We start from the raw sequence: 8,093 nt of genomic DNA, 5'->3' as shown, positions 1-8,093 counted from the left end.
GGGCACGAACCCGTGTCCCCTGCATCGGCAGGCGGACTCTCAACCACTGCGCCACCAGGAAAGCCTGGGCCCAATATCTTTTTAAGAACATTCTTCAAAGTAATTCAAAATTGATACTAAGATCCATCCATTATATCCCTTATTAGGCCATCCAAAATTTTTTGTTGGCATTCATTGAAATATCTTCTAAATTGATTACTTTCCTTTAGATAAGTGATAGGTTTCTTAAGCATTTGCTTTGTTTCTTAAGACTTAATTTATTCAATTACTTAACTTTTAACATTAATATATGTAATAATTCATTCAGGTTAATAGTACACTGTTGCTTTCTTTTGTCGATGATTCACCTTCCTTTTTATCATAATGTTCATCAAATTTAGTTGGCTTGCAGCATATTGAATACTTGTTTTTTTCCTATGTGCACTTCACATGATATAAACACTTCACGGAGAATTGCTATTGTGCATACACTTTCAGCTATATTTGACATCTGCTAAATAAAATATTTGATGCTAAGGTTCAAAAAACATAGTGATCATTCCTTCACAGATTCACTCTTAACTTCCTTTAGACTAACAAAGTCATATTCAGTATTCATTCATGAAAAAAGTATAAAGCATATTCTGAACATCTATCATGATATTTTTAACATTAAAATATTATCTATTTTTTCAAAGTTACAAATTAAAAATTTTAATTTCTAACAGTAACCTACAAAAATACAATAGAAGTATTTGGCTGAGACTTTAAACAGATTTAAACACATGTAATCATATTGTATTCAGAAAGGTACTTAATAATGCAATTATCAATACCATATTCCTGATATGATTTACATGTTAATACTTAATCAGAAGTTAGAGTGTTAATTTCCTAAACAAAAAATATCTCACTATTAGTTACAGAAATAAATTTTTCTCTAAAATAAATACTCTATCATCTTAAGATTTTCAACACACTGAACTATAAGGGTTACTCCTACTGCCACTCACTGGCCCAATCCCCTAAATAGCTGATAACCAAGCATATATTCATCTCAGTTAGATTAAATAATGCTCTCTGAGAAAACTGTCAAAAGAAACCAAATCCTTTTAAAAAGAAAAGGTGTCTAGGGTGGTGAAGAAGCAAATGAAAAGATGCTCAACATCACTAATTATTAGAGAAATGCAAATCAAAACTACAATGAGGTATTATCACTTCACACAGTATGGAGGTTCCTTAAAAAACTAAAAGCAGAGCTATCATGTGATCCAGCAATCCCACTCCTGGGCATATATCCAGAGAAAACCATAATTCTAAAAGATACATGCACCCTGATGTTCATTGCAGCACTATTTACAATAACCAAGACATGGAAGCAACCTAAATGTCCATTGACAGAGCAATGGATAAAGAAGATGAAGTACATATATACAATGGAATATTACTCTGCCATAAAAAAGAACGAAATAATGCCATTTGTAGCAACATGGATGGACCTAGACATTGTCTTACTGAGTGGAGTAAGTCAGGCAGAGAAAGGTAAATATCATGTGCTATTGCTTATATGTGAAATCTTAAAAAAAAAAGGTGTACATGAACTTACATACAAAACAGAAATAGAGTCACAGATGTAAAAAACCAAATTTATGGTTACCAGGGGGGAAAGCGGGGGAAGGATAAACTGAGAGATTGGGATTGACATATACACACTACCATATGTAAAACAGATGACTAATAAGGACCTACTGTATAGCACAGGGAACTCTACTCAGTACTCTGTAATGACCTATATGGGAAAATAATCTAAAAAAGTGTGGATATATGTACATGTATAACTGATTCACTTTGCTCTACAGCAGAAACTAACATAACATTGTAAATCAACTATACTCCAAAAAAAAAAAATTTTTAAGGCGTTTAGAAATCTCCAAATAAAATCTCACTGATGCCTGATCCTCTGTTGGAGACTATGTGTTTCATCAAAATACATATATTGAAGCCCCAGCCCCCTGTGTGGCTATATTTGGAGATGGGGCCTCTAAGGAAATAATTAAGGTTAAATTAAGTCATAAAGGTAAGACCTTGATCCTATAGGATTAGTGTCCTTATAAGAAAGAGACAAAGAGTGCTTGCTCTCTCCACATCCATGCACTGAGGAAAGGCCATGTCAGAATATAGCAAGTAGGTGGTCATCAGCAAGTAAAGAAGAAAGGTCTCACCCGAAATCCAATCAGCTGGAGCCTTGATCTTGAACTTCAAGCTTCCAGAACTGTGAGAAACCAGAAATCCAATCAGCTGGAGCCTTGATCTTGAAATTCTAGCTTCCAGAACTGTGAGAAAATAAATCCCTGTTGTTTAAGTCACCCAGTTTACAGCAACTTTTTATGGCAGCATGAGCTGCCTAATACATCTTTTAATGGTGTGTTACCCCCACTTAATTCCTGATACATGAACAATTTTCATCTGTTTTTTAGGGTATCACCATTGAGTACAAATCAGATTCACCAGGCATATGAGGAGATCCTTTGAAATGAAAGATGCCAAAGGAAGGTATAAAAGTAATTTTGAAGAAAGAGAACAATGTAGAGGACATGACAAAAGCATAATATTAAAATTAAACAATAATTGCTATCTTCAGAGAGATTAAAAAAGATGAGATAAAATGATACAATAAGAAATATATATTCAACAATTAGAGAAATATCATTGGAAATCAAAAACATAATACCATTTAAAGTTTGAAAGATTGAAAGGTAAAATTTAGGAAATACTCGAAAAGTAAAATAAGGACATAAAGTATTTACGTATTTTCCGTGACTTCTTGGGCTGTAACTGGGAGATATTTCTGATCAAAATAAGAGAATGGAAAAAGCAAGATAGGGAGTTCAGAAAACAGAAGGTCAAAGACAGGAGACAGGCAGAAGTATTTCCTGGATGATGGTGATAGAAAATGCTAAAATGACATTTCTGTAGCAGGTGTTAAGAGTTCACACTTTGAGAGTGGAGGGATTCCAGAAAGTTATATCCAGTTGTGTGCTGGTGAATGTCAACCAACTTTCAAGAAAAGTAAATAAATATAAACCCCATTTTGTAGCATTTGCTGATTTCTGTGGCATAAACACTCCTAACCAGGGCTGAAAATGTGACATCACTGACCTCTGATTTGGGAAGAGATTTGCACAATCGGTTCTCAAGAGCTGGTTCGAGCCAGCTTCAGCCGCTACTTATAGTCAAGGAAAAAATAATGCTGAGCAAGTAAATTATCTTACCTCTTTGACCATGAAATAAAGTTTTTTTTAATATTCCATAGGAATGTTTTAGGATGAATTAATTATGGACATATAGAAAACTAAACAAGAGAGAGAACAAGGTAGTTATTAACTCCAGGAAGGCCAACAAGTAAACTGACAACCCAGAGGAGAAAATGCAATATAATTATTGATTTAAGCAAAAGCTGATATAATTATGTTAGCAGGAGCACCAAAAAAAAAAAGTGAAGGTTGGAAAGTGTAAAAGTTTTAAATCTTTTTAGTGAAAAAATCAATGGTTAATATCCAAAATTTTAAAAATAAGAGAGAGAGAGACTTAAAAGCACACACAAAAAAGTATTATAAGAAATAGCCTGAATAATTAGAAGTCAACTCTAGGGAATAAAAGGCAGGATAAGGAATGTGTTTTCCTCTTAGAAGCCTTGTGGTACTACTTGTGCTTTTAGTCTACATGTATTTTTGACAAAATTAAATTTAAAATTGGATAAACACCACATAATGTGTTATTTTAAAAATAGGAATGTGTTCTGTTGTAAATAATGTTATTTCATTTTAAAGTATTACTCCAATTTTTTTTAAATGTATGGAACTATGGAATCAAGTATTTGGAAGAGGTAGCATATTCATTACAACTCGTGAAATGACATTGTCTAAAACATTTCTAATATGGTCATAATAGCACGCAGACTTTCTGTTTAGTACTTCTGTAACCTCTGGCTCTGCTCATTCCAACCATTATTGGTCTGCAGCTGGGAAAATAGCCTCCAGTTGAGGGGCCAATGCCCATCTTGCTTATCACCTTCTCTTGACTCCAGTTCTCACTCCTCCCTTTCTTGGGTCAGTAGGTTCTTCTAAGACTTCTTCTAGCTATTTTCTACTGTATTTCTTAGGAAGGAAATTTATAAATTGTCTCAATGTCATTCTTCAGTTGGGCTCTCTGTCAATTTATCTGCTGTCATTCCTATAATTGTGAGCCATTTGAAATTCATTTTTTGCTTGTTTCCTAAGCTAATTCATCATGTTTTTCTATTTTTCTTCCTTTGTTCATTTCCATCAGTTTTTGAGATTAGCTTTGGGAATAAAGGGACTGTTACTGTCTCATAATTCCCATTGGTTTTTTGTTGGTCTATAATACATAAGAAAAACAAATACTGAAAAAAAAGCAAAATTAAAAAAAATTATTCAAATAAAAATCTGTTGTTTTGTACAAAGCATATATTACAATAATGTAAATTACTTTATGAGCAAAATAGGGCCATATTTCAGTTCTCAAGCCCATAGTAAATATGAAAATGCTGGCCTATATTTTGATATAGTAACAAAAGTCTCTCCAGAAACCTGTGAAAATTATAGCAAAGTCATTTGATAGTCTTTCTTTCCTATAATTTCACTTGTGTACAACTTTATTGCCCTTTTTAATATTAACTCTATATCATAGATTGTTCTCTTTTATATATACTCAGTTTCTTCCATTATTCTTGAAATTTTAGATACTTTCACATATCTATGAGCAAGTTGTATTTTTCTATTTTTTAGAAAATCAGTTTTATGCCCACATTACATTAACATGTTCATCTAATTTCCTAACATTTCACTCCTGAGGTATTTTTGTTTCCACTATATGTGTTAAGCATCCAATATAACATTTTATATTTTAAAGTTTCAGGGGAAAAAATCTCTTACATAAATTGTCAAATATTCATCAGAATCCATTTTAAAAAATATTGATATGACAGGAGCTAAGTTTATTTATTCATTTATTCTACAAATATTACTCAAGTAGCTCCTATATGCTAATAGAATTCCAGAATTTGCAATAGATTAGTGAACAAAACAGGTACACATCTTGCTCTCACCAAGTTCTCAGTTAACACAACATTGATAAAACTTACTTATTGTATTTAAATTGTATTAATGCACCCTAAATTCTTTTATTTCTTCATTTTTCAAAGTTAAAAATTCGTTGCTTTGCAACTCTGTGAGGTCTCACTAATTAAAGTTTTTTTATAGCTTAATGCTAAGAATTACTCAAGCTGTCTAATATTAATTATCACTTGAGGTAATACAATGCAGGCATGTTTACTTTTCAGTTTGTGAAAATTAGCATTAGTATTCCAGTAAACTCAGAGGATATTTATTGCATGCTTTACTTCATTTAATGAATCCAGTTGTGTCTCATATGCATAATATAACAACAATTTTAGTCCAAGTGTTCTTTTTTTTTTTAAACATCTTTATTGGAGAGCCAGAAAAAAAAAGGCATAGTGCATTTAGTCATACTGTAAGGACCTAAAGTAACATTAAAAAACCACTTGGTAGGCATTAACATATATACTCTACCAAGTGGTTTTTTAATGTTACTTTAGGTCCTTATACAGTATGACTAAAAGCACTATGCCTTTTTTTTCTGGCCCTCAACTCTAATGTGATAAAGGAATATTTAAATGGTTCAAGGTTTACAGTTGCCAAAGATATTATTCAATACAAAATTTTAAGAAAAAAATAACCCAAGGATTTCAAGGAAGTTCTAACTTCATTATCGTGCACAATGGTTTACCGTTTGATATACAAATTTGACTAAATTTATCTACAATAGAACCTGTGTTTTGCCAAAGTAATGAAATTATATCTGAGCAGCTGCCATGTTCCTTAGGGAATTTTCAATGTGGATCCAAAGTGTTCCTTGATATTATATATCACATATAAATAAATATGTTGTACTATGAATCACAAGGACTTAGTGGTCACTGTAACAGAAGGTTCTGGATCTGATATCAAGACATCAGTCTTACTCCTGACTCTGCCCGGTAACTCAGTTTGAGGTACTTGCCACTTTGGATCTCATGTTACCATTTATAGAATGAGGTGACTAGTTAGAAAATCTCTAAAGTAATCACAACTGGCTCTAAAATCTAATATTACACATTATGTGTGTATATGTTTACATACATATTGTCATATATATTATTATTTAAAATATTGTTATATATAATATATAACATATATATATATTACATATACACACATATGAAAAATTAAAAGAAATGACCAAAACATTAGAAGCACAATCCAAAATGTTGGTGACTCTTCTAAGATATTAATTAAAATATCAAAAATTATAGCTGTCAGGTAGAACTGACTCCTCAATGCCCCAGGAGACAGTATAATGCTGTGGGTAAAAGAGAATGTCTCTGGAATTAGGTTGTAACCAGATTTCTCCATGTATCAACTAATGCAGTCACGTTGGTGTCAATAACTAGAACATAAGTTTGCTACTGGAATAGATGACTTAATATATGCAGAAGGCATTGAAGTCTTCCGGGCACACAGTAAGCATGCATAAATGCTAACTCATATTATTATTTCCATCAACATCATTGTTAAAGAAAAGCTTCAGAAAGTCCTTGCAAAATTGTATATTTTTAAGAGATTTAATGTATTCTCACAACAATAGAGATTATACCTCTATTAACCACAAGATGGAATCCACCTTCTCATCTATAAAAATTTTGTTTCCTTACTTATAGCAACTGAAATAAGAATATGTGGTAGCCTTGTTATGTGGAATGTGGCTTTCATGATTAATAAGTTTGTTTTATAATATCATTTTTTAGTGTTTCTATCATTTTTCTATTTTAAAAGTATCTGACAATGTAAAAAACTGAGTAAAACATTTAAATGTATGCAGATTCACATATCAAAAATATGAATGATTCAACATATTTAAGATGTGTACACTTTTCTGCATTCTTATTATATGTCAATGAAAGTTTTCTTCAAAAATACTAATCTTTTCTTCATAAAATGCAATATAAACTTAACATTACTGGTAAGGGTAAAGCCAGGATGGAAAGCTAGTATAGTAGTAGGGGGGAGAGAATATTATTTCTTTCATATAACAAAAAAATTGAGTTTTATACATGTTAATTCTCAAGTGAGAAATGTCAGAGGAGTGAAATTTGCATGCCATTACCACAGCCTTCAAGCAGTAAAATCCCTGGAGAGTTACAGAGTTAAGTGCTTTGTTGCGGGTCTACATTCTCCTTGGCAATCTCAGATGATCACTTTCTTTTCTTAAGTATACTCTTCTCATTTTCATGGTAAAGAGTCATGTAAAAAATGCCCATGTGAAAAAATAGAATTGGTTATAGGTATACCATGTGGGAGAAATATCAATATACTTAGCCCAGGATGTGAGTCATTTAAGTCATATAATGCCCTAAAAAAGACTTCTCTCATGAAAAAGTTGAATGTACCTATTTTGAACTATACAGATTGATATATTTATCTAATTGTGTTGAAGGAAAATATTTTATTAATGCAGGGTTATATATATATACACATATATGATATAGATACATATTTAAATTTCATATGAATATATAATACAGAAGCCTATATTAACAAATAATATATAACATATATAATATTTATTGACAATGTACTCTATTTAGAAATATAATATTATGATATATACACAAACATGCAAGATATATACTGCAGTAATTATATATCTACACATATATATGAAGGAAATCATGATGCATCCCTTGAAATTCTAAGGTTTTACTCTTAAAACTTGTTAAAATTTATGAGATTAACATTCTATTGTGCTTTTTACATCATTCTGTCAAATGATTGTCATATAGTCAGTTCATGAGTATGATTAGAGAAACAAAGATTTCCTTATTCATGAATTATGTATTATATCATTAATTATATTCCACAGGTGCTTTATATATTAACTCTTTTTTTGCGGTACGCGGGCCTCTCACTGTTGTGGCCTCTCCCGCTGCGGAGCACCGGCTCCGGACGCGCAGGCTCAGCGACCATGGCTCACAG

The sequence above is a fragment of the Aethalodelphis obliquidens genome, unplaced genomic scaffold (assembly GCF_003676395.1).
Source record: "Aethalodelphis obliquidens isolate GAN/ISIS:26980383/991018 unplaced genomic scaffold, ASM367639v1 scaffold6, whole genome shotgun sequence".
Classification (NCBI taxonomy): Eukaryota; Metazoa; Chordata; class Mammalia; order Artiodactyla; family Delphinidae; genus Aethalodelphis; species Aethalodelphis obliquidens.
This window is presented reverse-complemented; position numbering follows the sequence as displayed.